This window comes from Rutidosis leptorrhynchoides, chromosome 2 (assembly GCF_046630445.1).
Source record: "Rutidosis leptorrhynchoides isolate AG116_Rl617_1_P2 chromosome 2, CSIRO_AGI_Rlap_v1, whole genome shotgun sequence".
Lineage (NCBI taxonomy): Eukaryota > Viridiplantae > Streptophyta > Magnoliopsida > Asterales > Asteraceae > Rutidosis > Rutidosis leptorrhynchoides.
Window position 1 is genome coordinate 143,089,332 of NC_092334.1, and position 23,273 is coordinate 143,112,604.

The window sequence follows — 23,273 nt, forward strand, 5'->3', positions numbered from 1 at the left end:
TTTATTGAACAATGCAGGGTTGGCCTCGAATTCACGAACCTATACCATTTGTATATATATTAACACTTATAATCGTATTCAAACATATTTGTATATTATATCTTAATTTATGTATTATATATATTTAACTTGTGTATATTTATATAATTATATTATTATGTATATATACATATATATAGTTATTTAAAAATACTTCATTTGTAAAAAAAAATGTTAATATGATTAATACATACTTATACATAATATTACTTATAAGTATATTTTTATATAAATAATAGTAACATAATTTGTATTTGAGTATAAAGGTAATAATAATAATAATAATAATAATAATAATAATAATAATAATAATAATAATAATAATACTAATAATATTTAAAGGGTACAGTTTATAATAATCTTAATATTATCTTTAAAATTTTTATTTTCCTACACGTAATTATTTTTAGTAATAATGGTATTAATAATAATACTAGTACAGCTAATCATAATAATTACAAAAATTTTTACTACAATGATAATATTGATAATAATAATAATGATACAATAATAATAAATACAATTAATAATAATGATATTACTAATAGTTTTATATGACAATACTAGTAATGATAATATTATAAGTTATATTAATAATAATAATATTAATCTTATAAATAATAATGATAACTAGCATATTAACAATAATTAATAATAATTTGATTATCAATAATAACAATAGATAATAATGATAATAATATTAATAATAACAATAAAAATAAAACTAATAAATATAAAAACTACCTTTAAAGGCTTAAAAGGAGTAAACTGCTAGAGCCGGGACTCGAACCCGCGACCTCTCGCTCACACGAACCACTCCTAAACCACTCTTCCACTTCTTCTCTTCTGAAATTAGTTCGCTCCCGATAATATATAAGTCTTTTATTCGCCTTGTTTCAGCCCAACTTATTAACAGGTCACGGCCCAAACAAAACAGCCCAACAATTTGTCTGGGTTTAATATCGTGCAGATGGCCCATGAAACAAGGGTTTGGTTAGAATATAAACACAAGACAACACAGTAATTCGATGATATATAAAATAAAAAATATCATACACATCGTGGCAGCAACAGTTGGTCAATCATCATCATCTTTATCAAATATCATCATCATAAACGTTGTCTAACTATCATCTTCAACATCGATCACCATCATTATTATGATTCACATAAAATCATAACAATACCGTATATCATATATCATCCCATTGTTATCATTATCAATATCCGGTCATCACCTATCATTATCATGACATCATAACATCATCATCACGGTTGCAGCTGAAAATGCCATCGTGCACAGCCTGCTTCGAACAGAAACAGTAGACACAGGAAACAGGAACCATACGCAGGTGGGTGGCGATTAAATGGGTTTTGGTGGTTTTTAAACAGGACAGAAACAATTGCACAAGCTTCAGTTTAACAGAAAAATATCGAGTAATAATAACAACAGCTTATCATCTTCACGTCATCATACTGTTCATCATCTTCCTCACAGGTATACTGTAGCAGCAGCAGTAAATCAAATCATTGGTTTTTCTGGTTTCGTTAAACAGGAGACAGAAACAATACGTATAGTAGCAGCATAAACAAACAGTAAAAAAAATTACGTGGGGTCCCTGGCCAAGCATTACAGCCCAACTAAAAAAATATTCGGCTCATTAGTATGAAATTTGGAATACAGCCCAGATGGAAAAATTCAATGAATTTGATTATAAATGATTATAACCGATGTAATTTTCACAGTAGGGTTAACTAGTTGAGATTGTCGGTGATGACAAGAAGATTATTAAATAGAAAGTGGATATTAGCGGTTCCTTTTTATCATCCCACTATCAACAAAAATCGACTTCTTTTCTTTTCCTTATTGATTGGTAGCCTACAGCTGGAAAGGTTTTTCCCTTTTCTTTTATATAACCCGCCATGAAACAAAACATAATGAAACGAATAATGGTGGTGACGGCTGTGAATTAGGAACCAGAGAAAAGAAAAAAAAATTACGTGACTAGTAGCATCATCGATGGGTGTGGTTGTAGAGTGAAGCAAGAAACAGGAAAAATTATATATATAGAAGATGGTGGTTCTTGGTAGAAGAAAGAGAGAGTAAGGTAGATGATTGATACATTCAAGGTATATATCTAATATATGTGTGTATATATAGTATGAGATAAAGAGATTAAAGATGGTGGTTGTTTGATCATCACCGTGAACCTTATGGTGGTGAAGGGAGGTGATAGTAGCCGGTGGTTGAAGGTATCTCGAGCATGGTGGCAATTTAGTAGGTGGTGTAGGAGAGTGTTAATGGTGCAGTGGGTTTGATCAAAGAAGAAAGAAGTAAGAATGTAATGGTGATTGTTTTGTAGTGTTTAATTTAGTAGACAAGAATATCAATCAAGAATAGAAAAGAGAATAAAATAATAAAAGTTGGAATTGATTTCTAACTGAATTTGGGATGGATCGATTGTCTTATAGTACTGAGATATTTGATTCCATTGCTTTTAAGAGACAGAAAAAAAATATAATTTCATAAGGATGTAATTCTTGTACTCATATGATTTTTATATATTAATTTAAATTTAATAAATAAATAGAAATATATCAATACTAATAATAATAAATAATAAATATGATAATAATAATTATTAATAATAATGTTTAAAATGTTATTAATACAATGATAATAATAATAATAATAATAATATTAACAATCACAATAATTATAATTTTTTTTAATATTATTAGTAATAATAATATTAATATTAATAATAGTAATAATGATAATAATAACATAACCAATATATTGTAACTTGTAATTAATTTAATATACAATATCACACATTAATATTTTTTTGTAATATTTAATAACTATATATTATATATAATAATATATTTTGAACATTTATTATTTATTACAAAATACATATAATAATAAGTATGTATATAAATCATATATATATATATATATATATATATATATATATATATATATATATATATATATATATATATATATATATATATATATATATATATATATATATATATATATATAACAACATTATTACTTTATACACTATTTTACATTTCTAATTTTTCTAATTCAATTAGTAAATTTGTATCTTATCATTTCAAATTGTTATACATACCTTTATTTATTATAATATATATATATATATATATATATATATATATATATATATATATATATATATATATATATATATATATACTACAATTGTTCGTGAATCGTCGGAATCGGTCAAAGGTTAAATGAATTCATGTAAACTTGTTCCAAAAATTTTGAGACTCACTTTACATAATTTGCTTATCGTATCGGAAACATATAAAGATTAAGTTTAAATTTGGTCGGAAATTCCCGGGTCATCACACAACTTTTCTGAGCTTTTCCAACGTATCCTTCTTTACCATCAAACTTCTGACTGTTACGGTCGTTTACGTTATCTACAGTTTCTGCTACTTCATTCAACTTTTCAATATTCAGAGTGTTGATTTGTAGACTGAATGCTCTTCAAAATTTCAGAATGGAAGATGATAATTCTATAAGATAAATGTTATATGTATACATATAACTTTTGATGTAGAAACGCTGCGAGATTCAAAATACTGATTGCTAATTTCCTGATACTTGGTATGGCAATTCTCGTTACAAGATGCCGATGATTTCATAATAAGACTTCAATAGATAAATATAGTGATTTGTCGAAGAGATTTAAGCCAAGGAGCAACGAGGTTCCTGGTACGTCTGCTGGTAATATGATGGAATATAAAAGTTTCCCCGGTAACAATAACAGAGCACGCATATATATCAAGGTTATAATCAGGTTGTTTCGAATGAAAAGTCGAAGTTGACTTGCTGGAACTGTGACAAAATTGACTAATTTGAAAGGAATCATCAAGTTATTTTGGGTAGTAATAACACTAAAGGAATTAGCACAGATACGTGTTAAACATTTACTCAGGTTCCGAGTGTTTTTTAGGTGCAACACTATATGCATCAATCTTTTCTTCCGTAAATGAAGTGCAGTTGGATTCACGAACCTATATCATTTGTATATATATTAATACATATAATCATAATCGAACAATTTTATATTTTATCTTTAATTATATATTATACTTATTTAGTTTGTTTTATATTTTATCTTCATAGTTTCTTTAGTGGTTGAACACTTTTACTCTCTTCGAATACCCTCTGTTCATCGTCAATAATCACTTATCATCGGCAATGGCTCCGAATAAATACGAGAAGATTTACATGGTTACATCTGTGCATCATCTTATTCCCGTCAAACTAGACCTAGGAAAACTTAATTACTCTCATTAGAAGAAACTATTCACCATGCATTTTGCTAGATTTAAAGTTTCAAACTTAACCCTTCGTGCATTCACTCCTGAAGAACGCACAGATGCAGATTGGGTGAAAGCTGATGCTGTAGTTTATACATGGATATTCTTGACGATCTCTGAATCCTTACTTGAACGAGTGTTAAACTTGAAACCCACCATGGCTCAAAATACGTGGATGTTCCTGGAAAAGCTCTTTCTCGATAACAAACGTTCAAAACAATGGAACTAAATGCCGAGTTGCGCGGTATTGCAATTGGCGATCTCACGGTCAACGATTATTTTCTCAAAATCGACCACCCCCCAACGCAACTTTGGAACTTGGGTGCTAAGGTTGAAGAATGACTTGGTCAAGTATGAGGTTAATGGCATTAACGATAAGTTCGCCCATGCCTTTCATATTATCATTCATCGAGATCCTTTCCCGGACCTCGACACAGATCGATCAATGCTCGCAATGGCGGAGATGATGCTAAATCGAAAAATTGCACCTCTCTTGAGCCGCCACCAAACCCCTCTAGCCCTTCGACTCTGGTGATTCAGGCCAATTTGCCATCGTGAAGTAGTGGTCCACCTCCAGTATGCCGAAATTTTTCCAGAGGATTTTCAAGGTTCGCTGAAAAATGCCACATTGTACACCATTGGAATAATCGACGTGGTCCAACAACCCATGATTCTAAATTGCAACAGCCCACCAGGCCCAACAGCATGAGCCAGGCCCTGCTGCTAAACATAATCATGGCCTAACAACAGCTTGCGCAAACTGGTTCTTATCGGGCCCAAATCCACGCACTTACGGCCCAGTAGCAGCATGGTTTGTTCTCTAGTCACGGGTCCAAACTTTAATAGCCACAGGCTCATCAGCGTGGCATTCTTCCAAGCCGACTAGGTTTTCCGCGGGTTTCAATTGTTCCTGTTGGGCTTCCGTAGCCCGGATAACCCACTGTTTTTGTTGGGCCTCAGCAGCCCGGTCAGCTACTGGATATCCGGCCCACAGTTATTATACTGCACCTCTTGCTGGTTTCGGTTCATTTATAGTGGACCCAATTTCCTAAATGCAGGAGACAATTCTTCCTAATGCTTTCAGTGCCATGAAACTTCGGGATTACGGTGCAACTGGTTGTAACATGGACACTGGTGCGTCTACACATCTTACTTCCCGTATTAAAAATCTTAGTACTGTTTTTAATAATTACGAATATCTATCAGTCGCCATGAGTGCCGGAAACACCAATCCTCTCACAAATACAAGCCATAGCTTGTTACTTAATCTTCATTGACCCCTTCACTTACATAACGCACTTGTTACCCTTAACATTGTTAAAAATCTTATCTATGTCCATGAATTTACATGTGACACTATTGTTTATGTTGAATTGACCCCTTTAATTTTTCTGTGAAGGATTATCTGACGCGTCATCTTCTTCTTCGACGTGACAGCACCTAGGACTTATATCCCGTGATACCTAACTCACCCCAGCATGCTTTTCTCACCAGCCCCATTACCTGGCATCAATGTCTTGGACATCCTAGGTCTGATGTTTTTCGTAGACTTCTTTCTAATAAAGATATTATGTGTAATAAATATACGTCTTCTTTATTTTGTCTTGCGTGTCAACTTGACAACATGCTCGTCTTCCCATTTCAGTATCTAGTTTTAATGTTACTTTGCATTTGATATTATTCGATCTGATTTATGGACTTCTCCTATTGCTAGTATTAGTGGTTTAAAATATTATATTATCTTTCTTGATCACTTTACTCATTATGTTTGGGTTTTTCCATTACTTTATAAAACTGATGCACTTAATATCTTCGTTCAATTTTTTTTACATTTATAAAAACTCAATTTAAACAAGAAATAAAAGTGTTCCAATGTGATCACGGTGGTGAATTCGACAACAAAGCATTTCATCTTCTTCAATATGGCATTCAATTCCGATTCTCCTGTCCTCAGACTTTTCAGTAAAACGGGAAGTCCGAACGTATGCTTCGCACCATTAACAATCTAATTTGCACTCTTCTTTTTCAATCTCATCTCCCAGAGTCGAAGCCCTACATATGGTTTCTTATCTGCTTAATATTCTCCCGTCTTTCGCTATTAACCATGACATACCACACACTTGTCTCTAAAAACAAAAGCGTAACTACAACACTCTCAGTGTCTTCGGATGCCTCTGTTACCCTCATATTGACACCACAACTAAACTCGCTCCTCGCTCCACTCCATGCATTTTTCTCAGCTGTCTATCTCATCATCGAGGGTACCGATGCCTCGACCTTACCACCAACAAAATTATATTATCCCGTCACGTAACCTTTGATGAAACCTTTTGTCCATTCGGCTCCACGACTCTCACTTAGCCACCTTCTTAAGACTTTCTGAATCCCCCACCAAATCTATTTTCTCCCACTCTTCATTTCTCGAATCCTGACATCCTCTCTATTCCCTTCACTGCGCACTCTTTGGAGACACAACCTCCTCCTACTGAGGCTACCGCTTCTAATACAAAAACGAAGACACACCTTCCTCCTTTTGAGGCCACCACTTCTACAGCCTCCTCCTGCTAAGGCTACCGCCACTACTACCTCTGAGTCCACTCATCCAATGATTACGCGTACCCACCTTGGTACCACCAAACCTATCCAACAACTTAATATCAAAACATCTATCAAATCTCCTATCCCACGTACTTATACTGACACTCTTCGTGATCTTAATTGGAAACAAACTAGGACTGACGAGTTTAATGCTTTAATTGATAACAGTACTTGGAAACTTGTACTTTGCCCATCGGACACGAACATAGTTCACTCCATGTGACTATTTAAACACAAGTTTAATGCATATGGTAATATGAGTAGGTATAAGGCGCATATCGTTGCTAACAGTCACATGTTTTGATGAGACCTTTAGTTTGGTTGTTAAACTGGCTATGATTCAGAATGTTCTTAGTTTGGCGGTATCTCGACACTGGCCCGTTCATCAGCTAGATGTCAAGAACGTCTTTCTTCATGGTCAGCTCTCTAAGACTGTTTACATGCATCAGACGCCAGGGTTTCGAGATCCTTGATACCCAGATCATGTCTGCTTATCGCAGAAATTTTTATACGACCTTAAAAAGGCCCCATGTGCATGGTTTCAACGGTTTGCAGGGTATGCTCAGCGGATTGGTTTTCGACACAGCCGTTGTGACACCTTTTTGTTTATTTATCGACAGGGATCTGATATTGCTTATCTACTTTTATATGTTGATGATATTGTATTGACTGCTTCTTCCACATGTTTACTTCAGCCAATTATTTGTTCCTTACATAGGAATTTGCTTTGATTGGTTTAGGCCAACCAAATTACTTTCTTGGGATTCAAGCCACTCGTACTTCTTCTGATCTCTTCCTCTCACAGAAACTTTACGCAATCGAGATTATTGACCAGGTTGGTATACCCACATGTCATCCTTGCAGGACCCCGGTTAAGCCAAGTGCCAAACTTACTAGTCACGACCCTCCTGTTAAGGACCCGATTCTCTATCGGAGCCTTTCCGGAGCATTACAGTATCTCATACTAGACCGGATATTTCATATGTTGTTTAGCATGTATGTCTCTTCATGCATGATCCCCGAGATTAGCACATGCACGCCCTCAAACAGATCATTCGATACATTCAGGGAACCAATGACCTTGGTCTCCTGTTATATGCATCTACTCCCACCACATTGGTTGCATACTCCGACGCTGATTGCGCGGGCTGCCCCACTACTAGATGATCTACCTCAGGTTACTATGTTTTTCTCGGCAACAACCGTCTCTCCTGGTCGTCTAAGCGGCAACTCACGCCCTCTTGCTCCAGTGCAGAAGTAGAGTATCGTGGGGTTGCCAATTCAATTGCTGAGACTTGCTGGGTTTATAATATTTTTAGAGAGCTACATTGTCCTCTCACATCAGCTACTTTGGTATGTTGTGATAATATCAACTCGGTCTACCTTTCTACTAATCCTGTTCAGCACCAGCGAACAAAGTATATTGAGATCGAAATTCACTTTGTTCGTGATCTCTTTGCTCGGGGACATGGTCAGGTCCTTCATGTAACGTCCGGATATCAGTTTGCAGACATCATCACCAAAGGACTACCTTATGAACTATTTGATGACTTCTGATCCAGTTTGATCGTCTGCAGCACTTTCGCTCCAACTGCGGGGATGTTAGACTAGCTATGTTAGCCCATGTTATATCTTGTATTGGGCTTAGCCCATATTGCATTTGTAGGGTTATATTCTTTATGTACGTAACTTGTATGTACCGATGGGATTCATTCAAAAATAATATGTATCATTATTCAACACTTAAGACGCCGAACTTTAACATATTAGTACACTAAAATAATTCAGTCATTGGGGCGGCAAATCCGGTTGCACAACACTGGATCCGCTTCTTATAGTAGATAATAAAGCATAAATCAACTATAAAGGGAGTGTTCTTACTATGTTCCAACTACTCTTTTTGTCACTGCTGCAGTCTCATTTTGTTTAAAAATTCTTGCCATACCAAAATCGGATATCTTGGGATTCATATGTTCATCTAATAAAATATTACTAGCTTTAAGATCTCTATGAATAACTTGCATTCTCGAGTATTTGTGCAGGTAAAGCAACCCTTGCGCAATTCCTTCAATGATGTTCCATCGTTTTGGCCAGTCTAGCAGCGCCTTTCTAGTTTCATCTATATAATCATTCACCTCACAAAAAGATAATACATAAAAATCAACAAATATTCAAATCAGTGATCGAAATATAGCTTTAAAACTTTCTTACCAAATAGAAAACAATCCAAACTCTTGTTCGGCATATACTCATAGATTAACATCTTTTCGTGTCGATGGACACAACAACCTAGAACGCGTACAAGATTTGTATGTTGAACTTTTGAAATAAGTATGAGTTCATTCTTGAACTCCACAAGCCCTTGTCCTGAAGTTCTTGAAAGCCGTTTGATTGCGATTTCTCGTTCATCACTAAGTTTCCCCTATTTTCAACATCACATTTATCTTATTATGCAAATATCTTAATTTGAAGATGAAAATTGTGTTAAGTGTGGTGAAGAATTAAAACAAAAAAAAGTGGGACCAGCATAATGTCACTCCTGGTGACATATTGTCATCATTGGTGACATGAAGTGGTAAAACATGAGAATAAGGATTGAGACTTTTTGAGCTGATGTTGGTAGCATGTCACCAATGGTGACATATTGACACCAAATGTGACATCTTATCTTGGTCAGCAAGTCAGACAAATTTTTTCCTTATTTTGTGTTCCCCTATAAATATAACCCCCATGTGTGTAAAAGTGTGCACAAAAATAAAAATATAGTAATAATATCTGGTTTGCGCCCGTGAACTAAACCCTTCTTCGTGTTTGGAGTTGCGATATAATCACGTTATATGCTTGTGTCATTTTATGCTTTTATTGATCGTTCTTATGCTTTTATTATTCGTTTGTCATTCGTGGCTTTGGTTGTAGTGACCCGAACTTTTCCAAGTTTATATATATTAATTGAGATTGATATTTACATGATTAAATGTTTCCAACATGTTAAGCAATCAAACTTGTTAAGACTTGATTAATTGAAATATGTTTCATATAGACAATTGACCACCCAAGTTGACCGGCGATTCACGAACGTTAAAACTTGTAAAAACGACATGACGATATATATATGGATATACATATGGTTAACATGAGATTATGATAAGTAAGTATCTCCATAAGTATATTAACAATGAGTTATATACATATAAACAAGACTACTAACTTAAGGATTTCGAAACGAGACATATATGTAACGATTATCGTTGTAACGACATTTAAATGTATATATATCATATTAAGATATATTAATATATCATAATATCATGATAATATAATAATTTAACATCTCATTAGATATAATAAACAATGGGTTAACAACATTAATTGAGATCGTTAACTTAAAGGTTTCAAAACAACACTTACATGTAACGACTAACGATGACTTAACGACTCAATTAAAATGTATATACATGTAGTGTATTTAGATGTATTAAAATACTTTTGGAAGACTTCAAGACATATATCAAAACACTCATAATTAACGAAAATGGTTACAGTTACTTTTCCATTCTTTTCTTTCATCAAGAATTCTAGTCGTATTCTTACCCGTATTATACACAGCTTCAAAACGTACTTACTATGGGTATATATCAATAGGAACTAGCATGGGATTCCACTCTTGATTATGTCATGTATGACTAATCAATTTTAACTTCTACCATGAGCTAGTCAACTAACTAGAACTCCTTTTAACCCCACTCACCACTCACCAATTACCACTCATCATTCACTCCATTTCACTTCCAATTCTCTTTCTAATTCTCTCTCAACACACACACACACACACACACACTATTATGAACGTATTTTTCCAGTAGTTAATCATCATCTTCATCAAAAATCACTTCAAGAATCAAGCTATAATCATCATAGGAAGAACACTTCAAGAACACTTCAAAAATCCCTTCAGGTTTACTAATTTACTTCCAAGCTTTCTAATCTATTCCAAGTAATCATCTAAGATCAAGAAACCTTTGTTATATACAGTAGGTTATCTTTCTTATTCAAGGTAATATTCATATTCAAACTTTGATTCAATTTCTATAACTATAAACTATCTTAATTCGAGTAAAAATCTTACTTAAACTTGTTTTTGTGTCATGATCCTACTTCAAGAACTTTCAAGCCATCCAAGATCCTTTGAATCTAGATCATTTCTTGTCACTTCCAGTAGGTTTACCTACTAAACTTGAGGTAGTAATGATGTTCATAACATCATTCGATTCATATATATAAAACTATCTTATTCGAAGGTTTAAACTCGTAATCACTAGAACATAGTTTAGTTAATTCTAAACTTGTTAGCAAACAAAAGTTAATCCTTCTAACTTGACTTTTAAAATTAACTAAACACATGTTCTATATCTATATGATATGCTAACTTAATGATTTAAAACCTGGAAACACGAAAAACACCGTAAAACCGGATTTACGCCGTCGTAGTAACACCGCGGGCTGTTTTGGGTTAGTTAATTAAAAACTATGATAAACTTTGATTTAAAAGTTGTTATTCTGAGAAAATGATTTTTATTATGAACATGAAACTATATCCAAAAATTATGGTTAAACTCAAAGTGGAAGTATGTTTTCTAAAATGGTCATCTAGACGTCGTTCTTTCGACTGAAATGACTACCTTTACAAAAATGACTTGTAACTTATTTTTACGACTATAAACCTATACTTTTTCTGTTTAGATTCATAAAATAGAGTTCAATATGAAATCATAGCAATTTGATTCACTCAAAACGGATTTAAAATGAAGAAGTTATGGGTAAAACAAGATTGGATAATTTTTCTCATTTTAGCTACGTGAAAATTGGTAACAAATATATTCTAACCATAACTTAATCAACTTGTATTGTATATTATGTAATCTTGAGATACCATAGACACGTATACAATGTTTCGACCTATCATGTCGACACATCTATATATATTTCGGAACAACCATAGACACTCTATATGTGAATGTTGGAGTTAGCTATACAGGGTTGAGGTTGATTCCAAAATATATATAGTTTGAGTTGTGATCAATACTGAGATACGTATACACTGGGTCGTGGATTGATTCAAGATAATATTTATCGATTTATTTCTGTACATCTAACTGTGGACAACTAGTTTTAGGTTACTAATGAGGAGAGCTGACTTAATAAACTTAAAACATCAAAATATATTAAAAGTGTTGTAAATATATTTTGAACATAATTTAATATACATGTATATATTGTTATAGGTTCGTGAATCAACAGTGGCCAAGTCTTACTTCTCGACGAAGTAAAAATCTGTGAAAGTGAGTTATAGTCCCACTTTTAAAATCTAATATTTTTGGGATGAGAATACATGCAGGTTTTATAAATGATTTACAAAATAGACACAAGTATGTGAAACTACATTCTATGGTTGAATTATCGAAATCGAATATGCCCCTTTTTATTAAGTCTGGTAATCTAAGATTTAGGGAACAGACACCCTAATTGACGTGAATCCTAAAGATAGATCTATTGGGCCTAACAAACCCCATCCAAAGTACCGGATGCTTTAGTACTTCGAAATTTATATCATATCCGAAGGGTGTCCCGGAATGATGGGGATATTCTTATATATGCATCTTGTTAATGTCGGTTACCAGGTGTTCACCATATGAATGATTTTTATCTCTATGTATGGGATGTGTATTGAAATATGAAATCTTGTGGTCTATTGTTACGATTTGATATATATAGGTTAAACCTATAACTCACCAACATTTTTGTTGACGTTTTAAGCATGTTTATTCTCAGGTGATTATTAAGAGCTTCCGCTGTCGCATACTTAAATAAGGACGAGATTTGGAGTCCATGCTTGTATGATATTGTGTAAAAACTGCATTCAAGAAACTTATTTTGTTGTAACATATTTGTATTGTAAACCATTATGTAATGGTCGTGTGTAAACAGGATATTTTAGATTATCATTATCTGATAATCTACGTAAAGCTTTTTAAACCTTTATTGATGAAATAAAGGTTATGGTTTGTTTTAAAATGAAAACAGTCTTTGAAAAACGTCTCATATAGAGGTCAAAACCTCGCAACGAAATCAATTAATATGGAACGTTTTTAATGAATAAGAACGGGACATTTCAGTTGGTATCCGAGCGTTGGTCTTAGAGAACCAGAATTTTGCATTAGTGTGTCTTATCTAGTTTGTTAGGATGCATTAGTGAGTCTGGACTTCGACCGTGTTTACTTGAAAAATGATTGCTTAACAAATTTTGTTGGAAACTATATATTTTTAACATGTGAATATTATGTGATATATTAATCTCTTAACGCGTTTGATATTATGTGATAGATGTCTACCTCTAGAACAAGTCTCATTGACTCACCTAATAATAATGAAGAGTCAAATGTAAATTGGAATGATTCGTGGACTGATTCACAAGTTCCCGAAGAGGAACCGGAAGAAGAATCGGAACCGGAAGAAGAATCGGAACCGGATGAAGAAATAGAACCGGTGGGGGAAATAATAAAACGGTTAAGTAAAAGAAAATCCTCAACCAACCGACCAAGGTTAATTATGGTCAATGGTGTTTCCGCCAAGGAAGCAAAATATTGGGAGGATTACCAATTCTTCGATGAATCGGATTCCGACGAGAATTCCGATGATGTTATAGAAATTACCCCAACTGAATTTAAAAAGGCAAAAGAAAATAATAAGGGAAAGGGCATAAAAATAGAGAAATCTAATTCCAACCCCGATGAACTTTATATGTATCGTCAACCCCCGAAGTCCTTAAGTTGTAACAATGACCCGGGAACATCTAAACCACCAGGTTTTTCTAAACCAATGTGGATAACGACGGCTCGTATTAGGGGAACATCATATATCATATATCCCTAGAAACTTGGCAAAACGAACCAAAACCGAAGAAGAAGAAACAAGCGAGTCGGAATAAGATAGTTGTATTCGTGTGGTGTAATATAAAAAATATAGTGTGCTTATGCTTTATGATATATGTAAAAATTGCTTGTATTAATAAGTATTTTTTTTTATGAATCTAACTTTTGTCTATTTTACAGTATAAAAACACAAAATGGATAGACAACCCAATATTTTAAGAGACCTACCCGGAGACATGATTGATGAAATCTTGTCTAGAGTCGGTCAGAATTCTTCGGCACAACTATTTAAGGCGAGATCAGTTTGTAAGACATTCGAAGAACGTTCCAAGAATGCCTTGGTTTATAAAAGGCTTTCGTTCGAAAGATGGGGGATATCACATTGGGAAATCCATAAGTTACGATGTGTTTACTTTGACGCATATATTGCGGGGAACCCAAATGCTATTTTACGCAATGGATTAAGAAATTATTTTGACTCAATATATCCGAATATTGGACTTCGTGATTTAGAAAAAGCGGCTAACATGCAACATAAAGAAGCATGTTATGCTTACGGATTAGTAATGTTCGCTTCTCACCAAAGTGAGAACAAGAACATCGGGCTACAACTATTAAACAAAACGTTCCCACAAGTGACGGAGTCGGTAATTGGGGTAAGAAATGAGGTTTTTAGATTGTTACGGGACTGTTGGACATTACGTAACCCTCGTCCCTTTGACGATGTTACAACACGCTGTCTTATCAACGGCCATAACGGTTATGTTCCACAAGACCAAGGATGGGAAGTAATCCTAGTAAAACCAGAATGCATGACTTGTTTCTGGACGTATGAATTACGTGTCTTTATTGCCTTTGCTGAACGACTTGTGTACTAGCTAGAATTATCTTCACAACCATCTTGTATCAAATTTATTGTGTGCTATATTTCATGCTATATGTAAAATAAGCGGTATTGTAAGTTTGTAAAATATTGTGTAAAAGTTTGAACGCGAAATATTATTATAATCAGTTTTTCATATAGAATTGTAGTAGTTGAATTGTATATTAGCTACTAAGTATGAACTTAACGGGTAGGTACTACCCGAATTTAAACTTATAAAACGCTAATATGAAGAAAAAGCTTTTATAAATGAGTTCATATTATGCTACGAAATACTATTAACTACTCTTAATATTCTGTATGATTAACTTGTTCCATTTGACTATTTTGAAGGAAATGGCACCGACTACTCGACACACCGTGAATATGAATGAAGAGGAATTCCGTACTTTTCTAGCTTCAAACATAGTCGCAGTATAGGCTGCGCTACATACCAACAATAACCTTGGATCTAGCAGTACAGGAAATCTTGTAGGATGCACCTACAAAGAATTCACTGCCTGCAAACCTTTGAAATTTGATGGAACCGAAGGACCGATCGGATTGAAACGGTGGACCGAGAAGGTCGAATCGGTGTTTGCCATAAGTAAGTGTACTGAAGAGGACAAAGTGAAGTACGCTACGCATACCTTCACAGGTTCTGCGTTAACATGGTGGAATACCTATCTAGAGCAAGTGGGACAAGATGATGCTTACGCACTACCGTGGTCAGCATTCAAGCACTTGATGAACGAGAAGTACCGTCCCAGAACCGAGGTCAATAAGCTCAAGACAGAACTTAGAGGGTTACGAACCCAAGGATTTGATATTACCACGTACGAAAGACGATTCACAGAATTGTGCCTATTGTGTCCGGGAGCGTTCGAAGATGAGGAAGAGAAGATCAACGCGTTTGTGAAAGGATTACCGGAAAGAATCCAAGAAGATATAAGTTCACACGAGCCCGCCTCCATACAACAGGCATGTAGAATGGCTCACAAACTAGTGAACCAGATTGAAGAAAGAATTAAAGAACAGATTGCTGAAGAGGCCAATGTGAAGCAAGTCAAAAGAAAGTGGGAGGAAAACGGTGATAAGAATCACCAATACAACAACAACAGCAATTACAACAATAATCGCAACAATTATCCCAACAATCGCAACATCAATCGCAACTACAACAAACGGCCCAACAACAACAACAACAACAACAACAGCAGCAACTACAACAATCATCCCAACAACAATAATAACCGCAACAAAAACAACAATCAGAAGCAGCTATGCCAAAGGTGTGAAAAGTATCACTCGGGGTTCTGCACCAAATTTTGCAGCAAGTGTAAAAGAAATGGTCATAGCGCGGCGAAGTGTGAGGTCTACGGACCAGGGGTTAATAGAACGAAAGGAACAAATGGTGTCGGAACGAGTAATGGCGGAGCAAGTAGTGTCGGAGCAAGTTATGCCAATGTAGTTTGTTATAAATGTGGAAAACCGGGCCACATTATTAGAAATTGCCCGAACCAGGAGAACACGAATGGACAAGGCCGCGAAAGAGTTTTCAATATTAATGCGGCAGAGGCACAGGAAGAACCGGAGCTTGTTACGGGTACGTTTCTTATTGACAATAAATCTGCTTACGTTTTATTTGATTCGGGTGCGGATAGAAGCTATATGAGTAGAGATTTTTGTGCTAAATTAAGTTGTCCCATGACGCCTTTGGATAGTAAATTTTTACTCGAATTAGCAAATGGTAAATTAATTTCAGCAGATAATATATGTCGGAATCGAGAAATTAAACTGGTTAGCGAAACATTTAAGATTGATTTGATACCAGTAGAGTTAGGGAGTTTTGATGTGATAATCGGTATGGACTGGTTGAAAGAAGTGAAAGCAGAGATCGTTTGTTACAAAAATGCAATTCGCATTATACGAGAAAAAGGAAAACCCTTAATGGTGTACGGAGAAAAGGGCAACACGAAGCTACATCTTATTAGTAATTTGAAGGCACAAAAACTAATAAGAAAAGGTTGCTATGCTATTCTAGCACACGTCGAGAAAGTACAAATTGAAGAAAAGAGCATCATTGATGTTCCCGTCGCAAAAGAATTTCCCGATGTATTTCCGAAAGAATTACCGGGATTACCCCCACATCGATCCGTTGAATTTCAAATAGATTTTGTACCAGGAGCTGCACCAATAGCTCGTGCTCCTTACAGACTCGCACCCAGCGAGATGAAAGAACTTCAAAGCCAATTACATGAACTTTTAGAGCATGGTTTCATTCAACCAAGCACATCACCATGGGGAGCTCCTGTTTTATTTGTCAAGAAGAAAGATAGTACATTCAGGTTGTGTATCGACTACCGAGAGTTGAACAAACTTACCATCAAGAACCGCTACCCACTACCGAGAATCGACGACTTATTTGATCAACTACAAGGCTCATCTGTTTATTCAAAGATTGACTTACGTTCCGGGTATCATCAAATGCGGGTGAAAGAAGATGATATTCCAAAGACTGCTTTCAGAACACGTTACGGTCATTACGAGTTTATGGTCATGCCGTTTGGTTTAACTAATGCACCAGCTATGTTCATGGACCTTATGAACCGAGTGTGTGGACCATACCTTGACAAGTTTGTCATTGTTTTCATTGATGACATACTTATTTACTCAAAGAATGACCAAGAACACGGTGAACATTTGAGAAAGGTGTTAGAAGTATTGAGGAAGGAAGAATTGTACGCTAAGTTTTCAAAGTGTGCATTTTGGTTGGAAGAAGTTCAATTCCTCGGTCACATAGTGAACAAAGAAGGTATTAAGGTGGATTCGGCAAAGATAGAAACTGTTGAAAAGTGGGAAACCCCGAAAACTCCGAAACACATACGCCAGTTTTTAGGACTAGCTGGTTACTACAGAAGGTTCATCCAAGACTTTTCCAGAATAGCAAAACCCTTGACTGCATTAACGCATAAAGGGAAGAAATTTGAATGGAATGATGAACAAGAGAAAGCGTTTCAGTTATTGAAGAAAAAGCTAACTACGGCACCTATATTGTCATTGCCTGAAGGGAATGATGATTTTGTGATTTATTGTGACGCATCAAAGCAAGGTCTCGGTTGTGTATTAATGCAACGGACGAAGGTGATTGCTTATGCGTCTAGACAATTGAAGATTCACGAGCAAAATTATACGACGCATGATTTGGAATTAGGCACGGTTGTTTTGGCATTAAAGACTTGGAGGCACTACTTATATGGGGTCAAAAGTATTATATATACCGACCACAAAAGTCTTCAACACATATTTAATCAGAAACAACTGAATATGAGGCAGCGTAGGTGGATTGAATTGTTGAATGATTACGACTTTGAGAGTCATTACCACCCGGGGAAGTCAAATGAGGTAGCTGATGCCTTGAGCAGGAAGGACAGAGAACCCATTCGAGTAAAATCTATGAATATAATGATTCATAATAACCTTACTACTCAAATAAAGGAGGCACAACAAGGAGTTTTAAAAGAAGGAAATTTAAAGGATGAAATACCCAAAGGATCGGAGAAGCATCTTAATATTCGGGAAGACGGAATCCGGTATAGGGCTGAAAGGATTTGGGTACCAAAATTTGGAGATATGAGAGAAATGGTACTTAGAGAAGCTCATAAAACCAGATACTCAATACATCCTGGAACGGGGAAGATGTACAAGGATCTCAAGAAACATTTTTGGTGGCCGGGTATGAAAGCCGATGTTGCTAAATACGTAGGAAAATGTTTGACGTGTTCTAAGGTCAAAGCTGAGCATCAGAAACCATCAGGTCTTCTTCAACAACCCGAAATCCCGGAATGGAAATGGGAAAACATTACCATGGATTTCATCACTAAATTGCCAAGGACTGCAAGTGGGTTTGATACTATTTGGGTAATAGTTGATCGTCTCACCAAATCAGCACACTTCCTACCAATAAGAGAAGATGACAAGATGGAGAAGTTAGCACGACTGTATTTGAAGGAAGTCATCTCCATACATGGAATACCAATCTCTATTATCTCTGATAGGGATGGCAGATTTATTTCAAGATTCTGGCAGACATTACAGCAAGCATTAGGAACTCTCTAGACATGAGTACTGCCTATCATCCACAAACTGATGGGCAGAGTGAAAGGACGATACAAACGCTTGAAGACATGCAACGAGCATGTGTTATTGATTTCGGAAATAGTTGGGATCGACATCTACCGTTAGCAGAATTTTCCTACAACAACAGCTACCATTCAAGCATTGAGATGGCGCCGTTTGAAGCACTTTATGGTAGAAAGTGCAGGTCTCCGATTTGTTGGAGTGAAGTGGGGGATAGACAGATTACGGGTCCGGAGATTATACAAGAAACTACCGAGAAGATCATCCAAACTCAACAACGGTTGAAAACCGCCCAAAGTCGACAAAAGAGCTACGCTGACATTAAAAGAAAAGATATAGAATTTGAAATTGGAGAGATGGTCATGCTTAAAGTTGCACCTTGGAAAGGCGTTATTCGATTTGGTAAACGAGGGAAATTAAATCCAAGGTATATTGGACCATTCAAGATTATTGATCGTGTCGGACCAGTAGCTTACCGACTTGAGTTACCTCAACAACTCGTGACTGTACATAACACTTTCCACGTCTCGAATTTGAAGAAATTTTTTGCTAAATAAGATCTCACTATTCCGTTAGATGAAATCCAAATCAACGAAAAACTTCAATTCATCGAAGAACCCGTCGAAATAATGGATCGTGAGTTAAAAGACTTAAGTAAAATAAGATACCAATTGTTAAGGTTCGATGGAATGCTCGTAGAGGACCCGAGTTCACCTGGGAGCATGAAGATCAGATGAAGAAGAAATACCCGCATCTATTTCCAGAAGATTCGTCAACACCTTCAACAGCTTAAAATTTCGGGACGAAATTTATTTAACGGGTAGGTACTGTAGTGACCCGAACTTTTCCATGTTTATATATATTAATTGAGATTGATATTTACATGATTAAATTTTTCCAACATGTTAAGCAATCAAACTTGTTAAGACTTGATTAATTGAAATATGTTTCATATAGACAATTGACCACCCAAGTTGACCGGCGATTCACGAACGTTAAAACTTGTAAAAACGACATGACGATATATATATGGATATACATATGGTTAACATGAGATTATGATAAGTAAGTATCTCCATAAGTATATTAACAATGAGTTATATACATATAAACAAGACTACTAACTTAAGGATTTCGAAACGAGACATATATGTAACGATTATCGTTTTAACGACATTTAAATGTATATATATCATATTAAGATATATTAATATATCATAATATCATGATAATATAATAATTTAACATCTCATTAGATATAATAAACAATGGGTTAACAACATTAATTGAGATCGTTAACTTAAAGGTTTCAAAACAACACTTACATGTAACGACTAACGATGACTTAACGACTCAGTTAAAATGTATATACATGTAGTGTATTTAGATGTATTAAAATACTTTTGGAAGACTTCAAGACATATATCAAAACACTCATACTTAACAAAAATGGTTACAGTTACTTTCCCATTCTTTTCTTTCATTAAGAATTCTAGTCGTATTCTTACCCGTATTATACACAGCTTCAAAACGTACTTACTATGGGTATATACCAATAGGAACTAGCATGGGATTCCACTCTTGATTATGTCATGTATGACTAATCAATTTTAACTTCTACCATGAGCTTTTCAACTAACTAGAACTCCTTTTAACCCCACTCACCACTCACCAATTACCACTCATCATTCACTCCATTTCACTTCCAATTCTCTTTCTAATTCTCTCTCAACACACACACACTATTATGAACGTATTTTTCCAGTATTTAATCATCATCTTCATCAAAAATCACTTCAAGAATCAAGCTATAATCATCATAGGAAGAACACTTCAAGAACACTTCAAAAATCCCTTCAAGTTTACTAATTTACTTCCAAGTTTTCTAATCCATTCCAAGTAATCATCTAAGATCAAGAAACCTTTGTTATATACAGTAGGTTATCTTTCTTATTCAAGGTAATATTCATATTCAAACTTTGATTCAATTTCTATAACTATAAACTATCTTAATTCGAGTAAAAATCTTACTTGAACTTGTTTTTGTGTCATGATCCTACTTCAAGAACTTTCAAGCCATCCAAGATCCTTTGAAGCTAGATCATTTCTTGTCACTTCCAGTAGGTTTACCTACTAAACTTGAGGTAGTAATGATGTTCATAACATCATTCGATTCATATATATAAAACTATCTTATTCGAAGGTTTAAACTCGTAATCACTAGAACATAGTTTAGTTAATTCTAAACTTGTTCGCAAACAAAAGTTAATCCTTCTAACTTGACTTTTAAAATTAACTAAACACATGTTCTATATCTATATGATATGCTAACTTAATGATTTAAAACCTGGAAACACGAAAAACACCGTAAAACCGGATTTACGCCGTCGTAGTAACACCGCGGGCTGTTTTGGGTTAGTTAATTAAAAACTATGATAAACTTTGATTTAAAAGTTGTTATTCTGAGAAAATGATTTTTATTATGAACATTAAACTATATCCAAAAATTATGGTTAAACTCAAAGTGGAAGTATGTTTTCTAAAATGGTCATCTAGACGTCGTTCTTTCGACTGAAATGACTACCTTTACAAAAACGACTTGTAACTTATTTTTCTGACTATAAACCTATACTTTTTCTGTTTAGATTCATAAAATAGAGTTCAATATGAAACCATAGCAATTTGATTCACTCAAAACGGATTTAAAATGAAGAAGTTATGGGTAAAACAAGATTGGATAATTTTTCTCATTTTAGCTACATGAAAATTGGTAACAAATATATTCCAACCATAACTTAATCAACTTGTATTGTATATTATGTAATCTTGAGATACCATAGACACGTATACAATGTTTTGACCTATCATGTCGACACATCTATATATATTTCGGAACAACCATAGACACTCTATATGTGAATGTTGGAGTTAGCTATACAGGGTTGAGGTTGATTCCAAAATATATATAGTTTGAGTTGTGATCAATACTGAGATACGTATACACTGGGTCGTGGATTGATTCAAGATAATATTTATCGATTTATTTCTGTACATCTAACTGTGGACAACTAGTTGTAGGTTACTAACGAGGACACCTGACTTAATAAACTTAAAACATCAAAATATATTAAAAGTGTTGTAAATATATTTTGAACATACTTTAATATACATGTATATATTGTTATAGGTTCGTGAATCAACAGTGGCCAAGTCTTACTTCTCGATGAAGTAAAAATCTGTGAAAGTGAGTTATAGTCCCACTTTTAAAATCTAATATTTTTGGGATGAGAATACATGCAGGTTTTATAAATGATTTACAAAATAGATACAAGTACGTGAAACTACATTCTATGGTTGAATTATCGAAATCGAATATGCCCCTTTTTATTAAGTCTGGTAATCTAAGAATTAGGGAACAGACACCCTAATTGACGCGAATCCTAAAGATAGATCTATTGGGCCTAACAAACCCCATCCAAATTACCGGATGCTTTAGTACTTCGAAATTTATATCATATCCGAAGGGTGTCCCGGAATGATGGGGATATTCTTATATATGCATCTTTTTAATGTCGGTTACCAGGTGTTCACCATATGAATGATTTTTATCTCTATGTATGGGATGTGTATTGAAATATGAAATCTTGTGGTCTATTATTACGATTTGATATATATAGGTTAAACCTATAACTCACCAACATTTTTGTTGACGTTTTAAGCATGTTTATTCTCAGGTGATTATTAAGAGCTTTCGCTGTCGCATACTTAAATAAGGACGAGATTTGGAGTCCATGCTTGTATAATATTGTGTAAAAACTTCATTCAAGAAACTTATTTTGTTGTAACATATTTGTATTGTAAACCATTATGTAATGGTCGTGTGTAAACAGGATATTTTAGATTATCATTATTTGATAATCTACGTAAAGCTTTTTAAACCTTTATTGATGAAATAAAGGTTTTGGTTTGTTTTAAAATGAATGCAGTCTTTGAAAAACGTCTCATATAGAGGTCAAAACCTCGCAACGAAATCAATTAATATGGAACGTTTTTAATCAATAAGAACGGGACATTTCATTGGTGATTGGTTTAAATCACCTGTTTGGTTGGGTCCTAAATTCCTATGAAGTGGTATCAAGAGCTTCAAGGCTATGAGTTTGGGCACGATGGCGAACTGAAAGAAAGTTTTTTTCGATAATGGTTGATGAATCAGTTTTTTCATTAGGGTTACTAAACGACGAGCCTAGGGTTTTGTTTGCAACATGTATCGAGACTAGGTGACTTAGTTGTTCATGATGAACTCACGGGTATGTCTATGTATCTGAGAGAGTTAACAC

The 23,273-nt window shown here is 34.6% G+C and overlaps 1 pseudogene; it reads right to left on the reverse strand.

Annotated features, from left to right (window-relative positions):
- Positions 1 to 23,273, reverse strand: part of LOC139888319 (G-type lectin S-receptor-like serine/threonine-protein kinase CES101) — a 97,472-nt pseudogene that overhangs the window by 51,142 nt on the left and 23,057 nt on the right.